This window comes from Mirounga leonina, unplaced genomic scaffold (genome assembly GCF_011800145.1).
Source record: "Mirounga leonina isolate KUSES-001 unplaced genomic scaffold, KU_Mleo_1.0 Mir_91, whole genome shotgun sequence".
Lineage (NCBI taxonomy): Eukaryota > Metazoa > Chordata > Mammalia > Carnivora > Phocidae > Mirounga > Mirounga leonina.
Genome location: NW_023270839.1, coordinates 40,801,832 through 40,814,251, shown reverse-complemented (window position 1 = coordinate 40,814,251; position 12,420 = coordinate 40,801,832). Strand labels below are relative to the sequence as shown.

The 12,420-nt window shown below is 47.5% G+C and overlaps 1 protein-coding gene across 2 annotated transcripts in view; it reads right to left on the bottom strand.

Moving 5' to 3' along the window:
* Positions 1–12,420, bottom strand: part of MAP2K1 (mitogen-activated protein kinase kinase 1) — an 80,329-nt gene that overhangs the window by 14,508 nt on the left and 53,401 nt on the right. The window lies entirely within an intron of this gene.

The window sequence follows — 12,420 nt, the reverse complement described above, 5'->3', positions numbered from 1 at the left end:
AGCATGCCATATGCCTGAAACGAACACAATGTTATAGGTCAGTCATATCTCAATTTTTTTTAAAGTTGTGGTTGGGGAAGAGGGTCACTCACATTACAGACGTAACAAGCTTTATCTGGGAACAGGATCTGACTTGGGATAGACAAATCCTTTAAGTCCGGTTATGAGAGAAAAGGCTTCTCTGCTCCTGTGAGTGAGTGCTTCCTTCTCAGCTCCAGAGCACTGTCCCACCTGCAGATATTTGCTGACGGGGGACCAGAGGCTGCTTCCTACCTCCTTCTGCATAACAGAGTTCAACCAGTGACCTTTCAGAGCACGCGGGCCAGGTCCTAACAAGCAGCTACTTTTCTCTCTCCACTTCTTACAACCAAGGCCACCAAGTTCAATGTAATTTTTTTTTCTCCCCTCCCAAGATTCATTGGTTTTGAAATACTTTCATTTTCTACCTTTGTGCACCCCTTTCTGCAAATTCAATTTTCATCTAGACCCAAAAGGCACGCAAATGCTAACAATTAAACGAGACGCTATTGGGAGCACTCAGAGTGCATTTTTCTTTTTCAGAATTTGGTTTTCATTAGTACATGCCATTCTAAGAAATGGTCAACATTTTTAAAACAGGATGTAACAAAAGCCACACCAAAAGGTATAGGGGCCACACTCAAGAGAGTGTGTGGGGGGAGGGGAGACAGCAAAAGGAAAAGAAAAAGGGGCAGTCATGGGAAAAGGTGATGGGTCCTGGCTCTTGGTCTCTCATTTTCAATGACCCCCTAATAATATTTGACAGAGCAGCCCCATTTTACAGACACAGAAATCAGGAATTAAGGAAATAGATGTCCCTTGCCAAAGATCACAAAGTAACTTTTCCATTAAAAGAAACCGCCTCCGGGTGCCTGGGTGGCTCAGTCGGTTAAGCGTCTGCCTTCCGCTCAAGTCATGATCCTGGAGTCCCAGAATTGAACCTCACATCAAGCTCTTGGCTCGTGCTCCTTGTTCAGGCTCCAGCAGCAGGGAGCCTGCTTCTCCCTCGGCCTCTCCTGCTCCCCTTGCTTGTGCGCACGTACTCTCTCTCTCTCAAATAAATACATAAAATCTTTAAAAAGAAGAAGAAGAAGGAAGGAAGGAAGGAAGATAGATAGATAGATAGATAGATAGATAGATAGATAGATGATAGATAGACAGACAGACAGATAAATAGATAGATGAAACTGCCTTTAAGCACACATTTCCCTTTTCAGGCTGCAGGCTAATTCAGAGGACAGCAAATCTGTGGTCTATCACAAAGCCAATCACCCACCTGCAGGCAAGAAAACAATGCTGCCTAATTTGATACTTCTCATCCACAATTCAAGAAAGGGAAATAAGCTTAAAAACCTGTTCTGACCTGCGGAAGGCTAATTTTGCTCAGCAGCAGGAGAGGGGGAGAAAAGACATTGGAAAAAGGAAAGGTAGAGAGCCGGAGATCTGTTCATTTTTAAATGCCAAGTGAGAGAGAATTTCTAGTAACATCACTGTATTTAGGGTGGCCCAAACTCCATCAAAGTAAGGCATGACCATTTGTGCCTGCCACAAGTCCACATCATGCACCAGAGAAGTCTGGAAGGAGGTAAAGAGGCCACTCATCAGTCATTTCTAGCTTAACTTGGGACAGGCCCCTAAAAAAAGGCACTTAGCAGAGTGTGTTTGCTGATTTAAGGACAAATGTGAGCCAGATGGACGGGATGTGTTTGTGGAGCCTCCTGAGCAGAGCCCTCCCCACACCACACACTCTTCTTTGGGAGAAGTGCTCCTCCCTCTCGCCAGCCGATGGCTCCAGGCGGCCATCACAGAAAACGCTGACCCCGGGCCCTGACACAGGGCAGGCTACTCACTGTCCCCCATCCCCCACCAAGGTGATCCCAGCAGGTCCGGGCACATGACCCATAGCAGGCCAATGGTCCTTCCTCAGGATTTTATAACAGAGGGCGAGGGGCTCTTCCCTCCCTGATAATCAGACAAAAGCCAGAGACAATGCTTCCCACAGTCGTCAGCCAAAAGGACAGAATAAAGTCGCCATCGGAAGAGAAGCCAATGAGAGCGCGAACGGCATCTTTTACACATACATCTCAATTGAAATATAACAGCTAATGACATTTGAGGCCCTGGAAACCATTATCCCTCAGGACAGCTGCATTCGATCCTCCCTGGGGTTTGGTTCTTTTACTGTTGGAGCTAATTAGTGTTCACTAACCAGCAAGAATCCTACTATCCACTGGTTCTTAGCAACTGGTGTCAGAAATTACACTATTAAGTAGGCATAGAGTATGGCGTGGAAATGGCACCACCAACTTTGGAGTTAGGCAGAGCTGGTTTGAATCCTGGCTCCACCACTCACTAACTCCAACTTAGGACTAGAAGCTTCTTAGGAGCCCAGCATTATATGTTCAGTGGACTTTTAAAGGCCACAACCTCGAGGCAAAATTTTACACACACGTGCTCCTAGGGTTTCCTCTGATCCTGAGGACAGTGCCAGGAGATGGAGAAGGAAGAGATTAGCCCTACATGAAGGGGGAAGGTAAGGCTCAGAGATGGTGACTCTGACAGGACCACTCAGGGAGCCAATGGCTGAGCTGGAGGGAACTTTCTATAAGGTTCTGTGGGCAGCCAGGATGAGGGAGAAAGAGGGACTTAGTGCCTGCCACCACCATCCAAAGACAGCACCGCACGCACTTCATAAGCAGGAGACATTTATCTCCAGATGGAAACAGAAAACCCCACTGCAACTTTTTCTCATTAATTTGGTGCTATCAAGCCTAATGCTGGTTCCCAGCCTCATGCTGAGATGCACCACTAGACTATGTGGTCACTCTGCAGTGCTGGGCATCATAAGCTGGGCTCCATCTTGGGTGACGGGCATTGTCTCTGCTCCATCTGCTCCTTGCTTGGTCACCAGACTTCTGAATCAAACATGCTCTCCTGGGTCCATGGTCCTCCTCAAGAAGTTACCTGTAACTGAGGAGAGCCCCAGGTTTCCCTTAGAAACGGGGCTTTGTGCCGTGATAAGGAACGTGACACAGCTCTCCCAGGATTACCTCTCAGGCCTTTCCTGAAGGGACCAGGTCCAGCCTTGAGGCACAAGCTTGGGCCTCATGCTCCCTGGCACCACAGCTGGCTGGGGAAGGGTCACGGAAGGGTCATGAAGGGTCCCTTCCCCTCCCCATCTGAATGCACCGGCACCTGCCCTTTGCTCTCCAGGGGCTTCCCAGAATAAACCCTGACCACCTCTCCCATACCTGCTCCCCCGCCCCCACCCGCCGCCCCGAGCTACTCTCCTGACTCAGACCCTCGCTCTCTTACTGGACCATGGCAATGGCCTCCTAACTGACCTCACCCCCCGCCCTGCCCAGCTCATCTTTTTTTTTTTTTTTTTTAAAGATTTTATTCATTTATTTGAGAGAGAATGAGCTAGAGAGAGCATGAGAGGGGGGAGGGTCAGAGGGAGAAGCAGGCTCCCCGCCGAGCAGGGAGCCCGACGCGGGACTTGATCCCGGGACTCCAGGATCATGACCTGAGCCGAAGGCAGTCGCCTAACCGACTGAGCCACCCAGGCGCCCTGCCCAGCTCATCTTAACCACAGCAGCCAGGGCGCTCTTCTTCAAAAAAGAGCTCACCTTACTTCCCCGCGTAGGAGTCCTCCTTTGTCCCCCGCTGTCTATGATAGGGTCCAGCTCCTGAGCAGGACCTTGAAAGCCTCCCCTCAAGTGCTTCAAGCATTCCTTCCTGGACTCCCACCACTCACCGTCAGCAACCTAGACAACCCGAATGACTTGCCATCTCCTGTGTTTTCTGCCTCTGCGCCACCATTCCTGTGCTCCACTCTACCCGAGACTCCTCTCCCTGACATTGCCACCTGTATACGTCTCCCTGTGCTGCAGAGCTCAGCGCCAACTACACCCCCTCCACAGTGCTTCCCTAAGGGGACTGAGGAAGCACTCTCCCTCCTCCGATGGCCCATCTGCCTCGCTTGAAGAGCTAAGAGACACTCATCTGGAACCACGATCCATCGCTGTGAGTCTAGCAGCTGAGGTAATTCTAGAGAGAACGTGACTCACATTTCTCACCAAGAGACCAGCTTACTGCATGCTAGCTACTCATTAGCCACTCTCTGTTTCTCTCCATCTGTTAAGGTGGAGCAGTCCAGACAGAGTTCAAAGGAATCGGTTTTTCCTGTAAATTCACTGCCCCCCCTGAGGCTGTCAGGTGGATAAGACTGGCGGGCAAAGGAAGCAGCAGTGCAGCCCCGCCGCCTCCCAGATGCCCCCGGGGCAGCCTACAGATGGAGGGGCTGCAGTCAGGACAGAACCCCGTGTGCGGCCTCAGGGGCCACCATGACTTTCCGCTCAGGGAAGCCTGGCAGGACACCAGAAAAGGCCCAACAGGTAAGACAGTGTCTTGCAAGGGTCACAGAAGAAGCCAGTCAGAAACTCACCACAGGTGAGTCTGCCACGAAGAGCGTGTAAAACAACAACAAACCCAAAGCACACTTGGGCCACTTCCGATCTTGCCTATCGGTGCCGACGGCAAGAGGAAGATGTCAGGGGCCTAAACCTTAACCCTGGCTGAGGACACGGTTCCTCCGGAGGCTGTGGCTAGCACACCCACGACGAGCTGTCCCCGGGGGACTGGGATCCAAAAACACTCCCAGAGTCTCGGCAGAAGCCTTAACTCTCACTCGGACCGCACAGCTCCCCAGGCAATAAGGAACTTTCCCAGACTGCCCTCCTTGCAGGACGGCCCCCGGTACAAGCTACTCTGGCTCTGAAGAGAGCCGTGGGCCATGCATCCCGTCAGAAATCGAGACTGGCTGTGCCAGGGCGCGGCGAGCCCGGGCTACTCATTCAACACCGCACGTAACGACCAGGCAGGCCACACTGCCCCATCTAACAAAAGGAAAAGAAAAACGAGTTGAGGCAACTTTTAAAACTATTCTTGGCATTTACTGATCTTCACCCGCCAGCAACTCCAAGGCAGAAACAATTTATGGGCTAAGTTGAATGAGCTATCAGTTTAACTTACATAATGCTTCTTCAGAGTCTTGATCAAAATAAGACCTCGTTAGTGGAGTGGGCTAAGAAGAACGACAGGCTGGCAACGCAAATCACTGCTCTAAGTGGCATGAAGCAGAGCTGCACCCTTAGGATCCCCACCTCCCACCCTGGCACTCATAGCCTAACCAAGTGAGTCAGCTTTAGATGCACCAGACCTAGGAGCTCCTTCCACAGGGAGTGGAAAGACCACCTCAAAACCCTTGCGGTTAATTCCCTTCAGAGCTTCAGGATCAGGGGAAAACCCTCTCTCCTACCCATGCCGTCCATCATGTTTTCACCAAGAACTCAAGGCTGAAAACCTTAGAGCTGAATCTTGTGCTTAAATTCTAAAGTTTCCTAGTCAGGGAATTCATCTTCCCCTTAAAACTCAATAGTTACGAAGCTTTTTCTGTAAAAGACCACAGAGCAAATATTTTTAGGCTCTGAGGGCCGTATGGTCTCTTTCACAAGCAACCACTCACCTTTGCCATTATATATAGCACAAAAACCGTCACGGAAAACACTTAAATAAGCACGCTATGTTCCAACAAAACTTCATTATGGACACTGAAATTTGAATTTCACACAATTATCACATGTCACAAAATTCTGAAAAAACAATTCTTGGCTTGCAGGCCCTACAAAAATAGGCAGTAGACCATATGTGGCCTGTGGGCCACCAGTCTGCCCACCTCTGCTTAAATGTTTAATTGTCGTTTTGATGTGTTAACAGTTTTTTGTCTTTCTGACCCAGTGCTTAATCGTATTTGTAGTGAAAAATAATTTTTCTTCCTAATTTGCTAGCTTTCAGCATCTGTTCCTCCTCCCCACCGTCTAGTAATAAAACCCCACTTCTCTTTTGGGGTATGCTCCTCCCAACAAGTGTTTCTGCTAGGGAGTCAACCAAGAAGCCCCTCCATCCCGCCAGGGGGCGGGCTTATAATCCCAGACGGCCAACCAGACCACGCTAGGCCCTGGAACACAGTGATTGGCTCAGAAGTGGGCGGGCACTCCGACCGCAGCCAGTCAGTGACTCAAGCCTGCGGGAGAGTGGGCAGAGCTTTCTCTGGCACAGAGCACTAAGGCCCGGGGCTAGTGGGGTCCATGCTGCTCCCAGTGAAAAGACTCGGACTGCAAAGGAGGCCCACAGCAGGAAGACTAAGGCCGAGAGGTAGCAGGGTCCTGAGACTGTCATGTCAACCCCATATTCATCCCTGCCTTCCAACAGGTGACCCACGCCATTACATGCCCTCTTTTGATTAAGTCATCTTGCACTGGATTTCTTACACAACCAAAGAATCCTGACTAATTATATCACATCAAATTCTATTTGAAAGTTGGCAGGGTAGCGATTCATGCATAAAAAATGACACTGGCTGTGTTCCACCATGTATTTAGAGTCACTTTTCCCGTTACACTCCAAGCTCCTGGAGGACGCAATTCATTTCTGAGCCATCTTCATGCCTTCTGTAGTGATGCACTCAGTACCTTGCACTTGGTAGGTATTCTATGAATATTATACAAATATTGCTTTCCTTGGATGGGGGAAAGCAACGGTGAGGAGAAGGGCAAATAAACATGGAGGAACATGAGCACATACCTACCCATGACTAGACACCAGAACGTTACCCAGAGATTCCAGACACAACTTAAGTCCCGGGGGCTCACATATCTAACACCCAGTCCCTGATCAACAGCCCACAAACCACACACACCAGGCTGAGCCACACAGGCTGCTTCGCCCTTTGAACACCCAAGGGAAAGAGAAAACGATGTCTTCACAACACCAGGACAGACTGACAGAGGACCTCAACTACTTCCTTGACCTCACTCTGTTCTTTCTAATTGAGTAAGTTCTTCTTTCCAGCTCATCTTCTAACTCAGGCAAAAGACCTGGAGGGCAAAGCATCCTGTGATGGGAACTATCCCCTCAAGCAATAGGGACTGCCCTGACGCCAGCAAGACCCTGTGTGGCCCCAAGACAATGATCTGACCTTTACTGCCCACCTGCACGTACCCACCAACCTTTGTCCCACATTTTCCTTTAATAAACCTGAAAGTGGGGCGCCTGGGTGGCTCAGTCAGTTAAGCGTCTGCCTTTGGCTCAGGTCATGATCTCAGGGTCCTTGGATCGAGCCCCACATAGGGCTCCCTGCTCTGCTTCTCCCTTTGCCACTCCCCTTGGCTTGTGTGCACTAGCTCTCTTCTCTCTCTCTCTCTCTCACTCTCACTCTCTCTCTCTCTCTCAAATAAATAAATAAATAAAATCTTAAAAAAAAAAAAAACCCACCTGAAAGTGTTTTCAGCACTTTGGAGACACGAGTCCACCATCTTCCTAGTGTCGGCCTCACTGGAATAAATTCCTTTCTTTTTTCACCACCAGTCCTCTCTCTGCCTTTGGATCTTGTCAGCAGCCAGTGGCCAAACCTGGTCTGTTTGGAACCCCCAGAGCCCGGTGCTCTTGTACCCCTGCCCCCCAGCTACAGGATCAGAGCGAACTGGTGCCCTGCAAATGAAGAGTCCAGAACAGCTAGCCATCACTTCAGACACTGGGAGTATCAGCTGTACTAGTCCTGCCCACAGAGTCCCACTCTGTGGCAGCAAAGACACATCACGTCAGGAATGAGGGTGAGAACCTGGTTCACACCCGGCATGGACACATCAGAAATGTAGGAAAGCTAGCCACATGCATGCCCCAGGCAGGGCATCTCACTAGGACCAAGGGTCCTTCAACTCACCGGGTCAACTAAAGATAAATGAAAAACTTTCAAGAGACCACTACCTAGCTGGAAAAATAGTCATCCCCCACCCCCCCTTCAACTACCAGTATGGCTCTTCCTCTCAATGAAAAAGCAATTGGTAAGTACAAGTGTGCCTCATTTTACATTACTGACATTATTCCCACACCCACCATGAGGCTAAGAAGGCCGAATGGGACCAGCAGCAGCAACCGTGGAAGCTAGCTGGGGACTGAGGGCAGTTGCTTTTCTGGTGACGCAACCCAGCCTCCCAACCAGAGTAGCCCTGGTTCCTGCCCCACTCAAGTGTGTGGGTCCAGCTCTTCAAAAAATTCTCTGAACTTTCCCAGGATCTCAAAACGTTTAAGAGTTTTGAGATGCTGGGATGCCTGGGTGGCTCAGTCGGTTAAGCGTCTGCCTTCAGCTCAGGTCATGATCCCAGGGTCCTGGGATTGAGTCCCGCATCGGGCTCTCTGCTCCGCGGGAAGCCTAATTCTCCCTCTGCCTGCCACTCCTCCTGCTTGTGCTGACAAATAAATAAAAATCCTTAAAAAAAAAAAAAAAGAGTTTTGAGATGCTTAAACCAGCATCTGGCAATCATAAAAACCTACTAATTCATCTGCTAAGCGCAGTAACATATATGTCGACTATGTTGGTCAAGCACTATTTTAAGTGCTTTGTAGGCATTGTCTCAATCCTCACAGCCCTGTAGGTAGACTATTTTCTCCATTTCCCTGAGGCTTGGAGAAGTTAAATAACTTGCCCAAGGTTTCACATTAAATAGCACAGTCAGAATTCAAACACTGAACTTTTGTCACCAGGGTAGAGTGAAAAAACTGTGGCCTTAATATTTTGTAGCTGCCCCCAACGACATAGAATCTATCCCTCTACGTTTTAAGTCTTGACTTGATCACATGACTTTTTTTTTTTTTTTAGCCAACAGGACATTAACGAACCTGTTGGAAGCAAAGGTTTCAATGGTGCTTGATTAGAGTTACCCCTCCTACTACTTCAGTAGCAGTTTCAACCCCAAGACCATTGTGGAAAGAAACCAGGGCGTTACCATGTCAGAGGATGAGTGAAAACATGAGGAAAGAGGCCCAACCAACCCACAAAATTATAGAAAGTAATACACTGCTGTTTATCTCTTTTGTTTTTTTTTTTTAAAGATATTTGAGAGAGAGCAAGCAGGGGGAGGGGCAGAGAGACAGAGAATCTTGAGCAGACTCCTCGCTGAGCATGGGGCCCGACATGGGGCTCAATCTCACAACCCGTGAAATCATGACCTGAACCAAAACCAAGAATCACATATGCAACCGACTGAGCCCCCAGGCGCCCCTAAACACTACTGTTTTTAAACTACTAAGTGGTGGGATGTCTGGGTGGCTCAGTTGGTTAAATGTCTGCCTTCAGCTCAGGTCACAATCCCGGGGTCCTGGGATCAAGTCCCGCATCGGGCTCCCCGCTCAGCGGGGAGTCTGCTTCTCCCTCTCCCTCTGCCTGCAGCTCCCCTGCTTGTGCTATCTCTCTCTGACAAAAAAATGAAACCTTTAAAAAATAAAAAATAAAAACAAACTACTAAGTGTTGGGCTGGTGTATTCCACAGTGAAAGCTCGCTGAAATAATCACTAAGTTATCACCAGTAAATCAGTATCAACAAGTAGGAATAAAGAAAAATGTGAGGCAGAGAAAAAGCCTCTTCATTCTTCCCCATTTCTCCTCAAGGACATAACGAGAAGAAACAGAGTTTAAATTCCATGAGGAAAGAATATATTTAGACCAGAGGAAAAACTTACTGGCAGCAAGGAAGCCTAAAGACAGAGGCAGGGAGACTGACTGTCCCACTGTCACCCTAACTCAGGTTTCCAGGAATCATCCACTCATTGTTCATCTTGCTCAGGAATCACATTGTGCAAGAAGACCATTCCACAGCCCAGGCCTCCCAGTGAATTCCTTCGGGGCTTCTGGAAATGACGAATGACAGCCGGAGTCTGGACCGCGGAGCAGTCAGGCCAAGCTGCCTGTGCACACGGCTCATTGCAGCAGAAGTCCCAGTGACTTCCCCTTCTTGGCTGGGCAAGGAATGAACTCTCCACCGAAGATATCTGTCCAGAGACCCGTCTGGCTCACAGAGCAGCTCTTCATGCCAAAGAACAGTAATTGGTGGAGCCAGAAAAGAAATTCCTGAGAAAGTGGGGCAGCACCAGGCAAAAGGGAAAAGCAAGTTGGTTATTCCAAGAATGAGCTGAAACTTTCCTCTCTCCGGAACAGAAATAAGTCAGAGCTCTCCATCAGACACACAGCGCACCGTCCATGGAAGGCAGGGGGAAGAGAAAAACACAGGCCTAGATTAATGACTGTGTTAGGAGCAGGAGACACGGCTTCTTGGCCCGGGTTCACTGTTGATTCCTGTGTGTTCTGGCACAAGTTAATCACACATCCATCCATTTAACAACCCTTCAAGGGCGAGCCATTGTCTGCTGTCATGTTAGGGGCTGGGGATGCAGAGATGAAGGAGACATGGCTCCTGACTTGAAGATACCACGGACAAGTGAGAGAAAAACAAACTCTGAGCCGCAGTTTCCACATCGGTAATAAGTAGGCAAAAGAGACCTAGCACAAGGTCGGTGTGACCAATAAATGAGAAAAGTAGCTAAAGCACGTAATACAGCACATGGTGCCTAACAGGCCCTCAATAAACAGTCATTATTTATTACCATAAGAAAGGGATGGACACTGTGCCAAAGGAATACAGATGCAAAGCACTTCATCCGCTTTGGGAAGGGGTTGGCTCATGGGAACGCTTCTTGGAACAGATGCCTGAACTAAACAGTCACATTATTACTATAGTAACAATATAACTAAGCAAAACAGTAACATTATTATTAATGATTTATGTGAGGCCGCCCTTTTAATCCTCACAAATATACAAAATATGTGTGTAATTTGCAATTACTGCCCTTTGGCATGAACTCTCCTCACTTTACAGGTGAATAAATAACTCAGAGTTTATCCACCCTGTTTGTAAGAGACTTAAGATTTGAACTTAACTGGCAGATTCCCAAGCCTCAGGGCTATACTTAAAAAGATGAGCAGACTTAGCCTAGAAAAGGTATGAGTATGAGGGAGGGGGTGGGGGTGGGAAGTAAGCATTCCCAGGAAAGGCAGTAATAAGAGCAAAAGCAAGCAGTACACAAAGGCCCAGCTCATAAAAGGAATTCAGTCTCTCTGGGTCTTCATTTCTTCACAAACTACATAAAGGCAGAAGGACGGCAATTCACATTTGTTAGGCCCCTCTTTATGCAAGACATTTTGCTAGCTGCTTTCCATATAGAATTTCCTAAATCTTCACAGCAACCTAGGAGTAGGCAAGAGGACTCTATTTTATAGATACAATGACTTTCCTCCACCAGATCCTTCTACAACACTGATGGTCCCTCATGGGTCCCGCTAAGTGAGATTTATGTCATTTGCAGCCCTCAAACACAGCTCTATGCTCAAGAAATGTTAATTTCTCCTCTCCTTTCAGCTACTCCTATTTCCTAGAAATAAGTACACTAGAATATTCTATCCTGGAACTCAGAGGTCTGGAGGGGAAAAAAAAAAAAAAACAGATCAAGGTCCATATACTGCTGGAAAACTGTTTCCCACACAAGTCATACTGTACCTCCTTATTGATACTTTTCTTAATTATCACTAGAAAAAGGACAAAATGGTAGCTAGTGCAGTCAGAAAGTAGGAAGCTTTCTACAGTTTTGCATTTTAAGTGTATAGTTTGATGCGTTTTGAATACAGTATACCCCTGTGAACCCACCACCAAAATCAAGATTTAATATTTTGATTACTCCAGGAAGTTCCCTCATATCCTTTGAAAGCGATCCCCACTCCAGCCCCAACACCCTCAGGCAACCACTAATCTACTTTATTACTATGTTACTGTGGATTAATTACATCTGTCCTAGACAGTCATATACGTGGAATCCTACAGTATATATTCTTTTGTCTAGGGCTTCTTTTACTCAGCATAATGTTTTTGAGATTCATCCAAACTGTATCAACACAGTTTGTTCATTTTTATTGTTGAGTTGCATTCTGTTGTTTAAATATATCAAAATTTGTTTATTCACTCATCTGGTGATTAATATTTTGTTTGTTCTAGTTTGGGTCTATTGTGAATAAAAGATGCTATGAATATTTGTGCATAAGTCTTTATGTGGACAAATGTATTCATTTCTCCTATGTCAATACTGAGATATGGGGTTGATGGATTGGTTGTATGTTTTAATTTTAAGAGAAACTACCAAACTCTCTTTCAAAGTGGTTGTCCCTTTCCCTGGCTGTTTTTTTTTTTTTTTTTTTTTAAGATTTTATTTATTAATTTGACGGAGAGAGACACAGTGAGAGAGGGAACACAAGCAGGAGGAGAGGGAGAAGCAGGCCTCCCGCCGAGCAGGGAGCCCAATGCGGGGCTTGATCCCAGGACCCTGGGATCATGACCTGAGCCGAAGGCAGATGCTTAACAACTGAGCCACCCAGGCGCCCCTCCCTGGCTGCTTTTAAGAAACTTGCTTTATCACTATTTTCAGCAACTTCACTTTTTTTTTTTTTTGCTTTTTGGT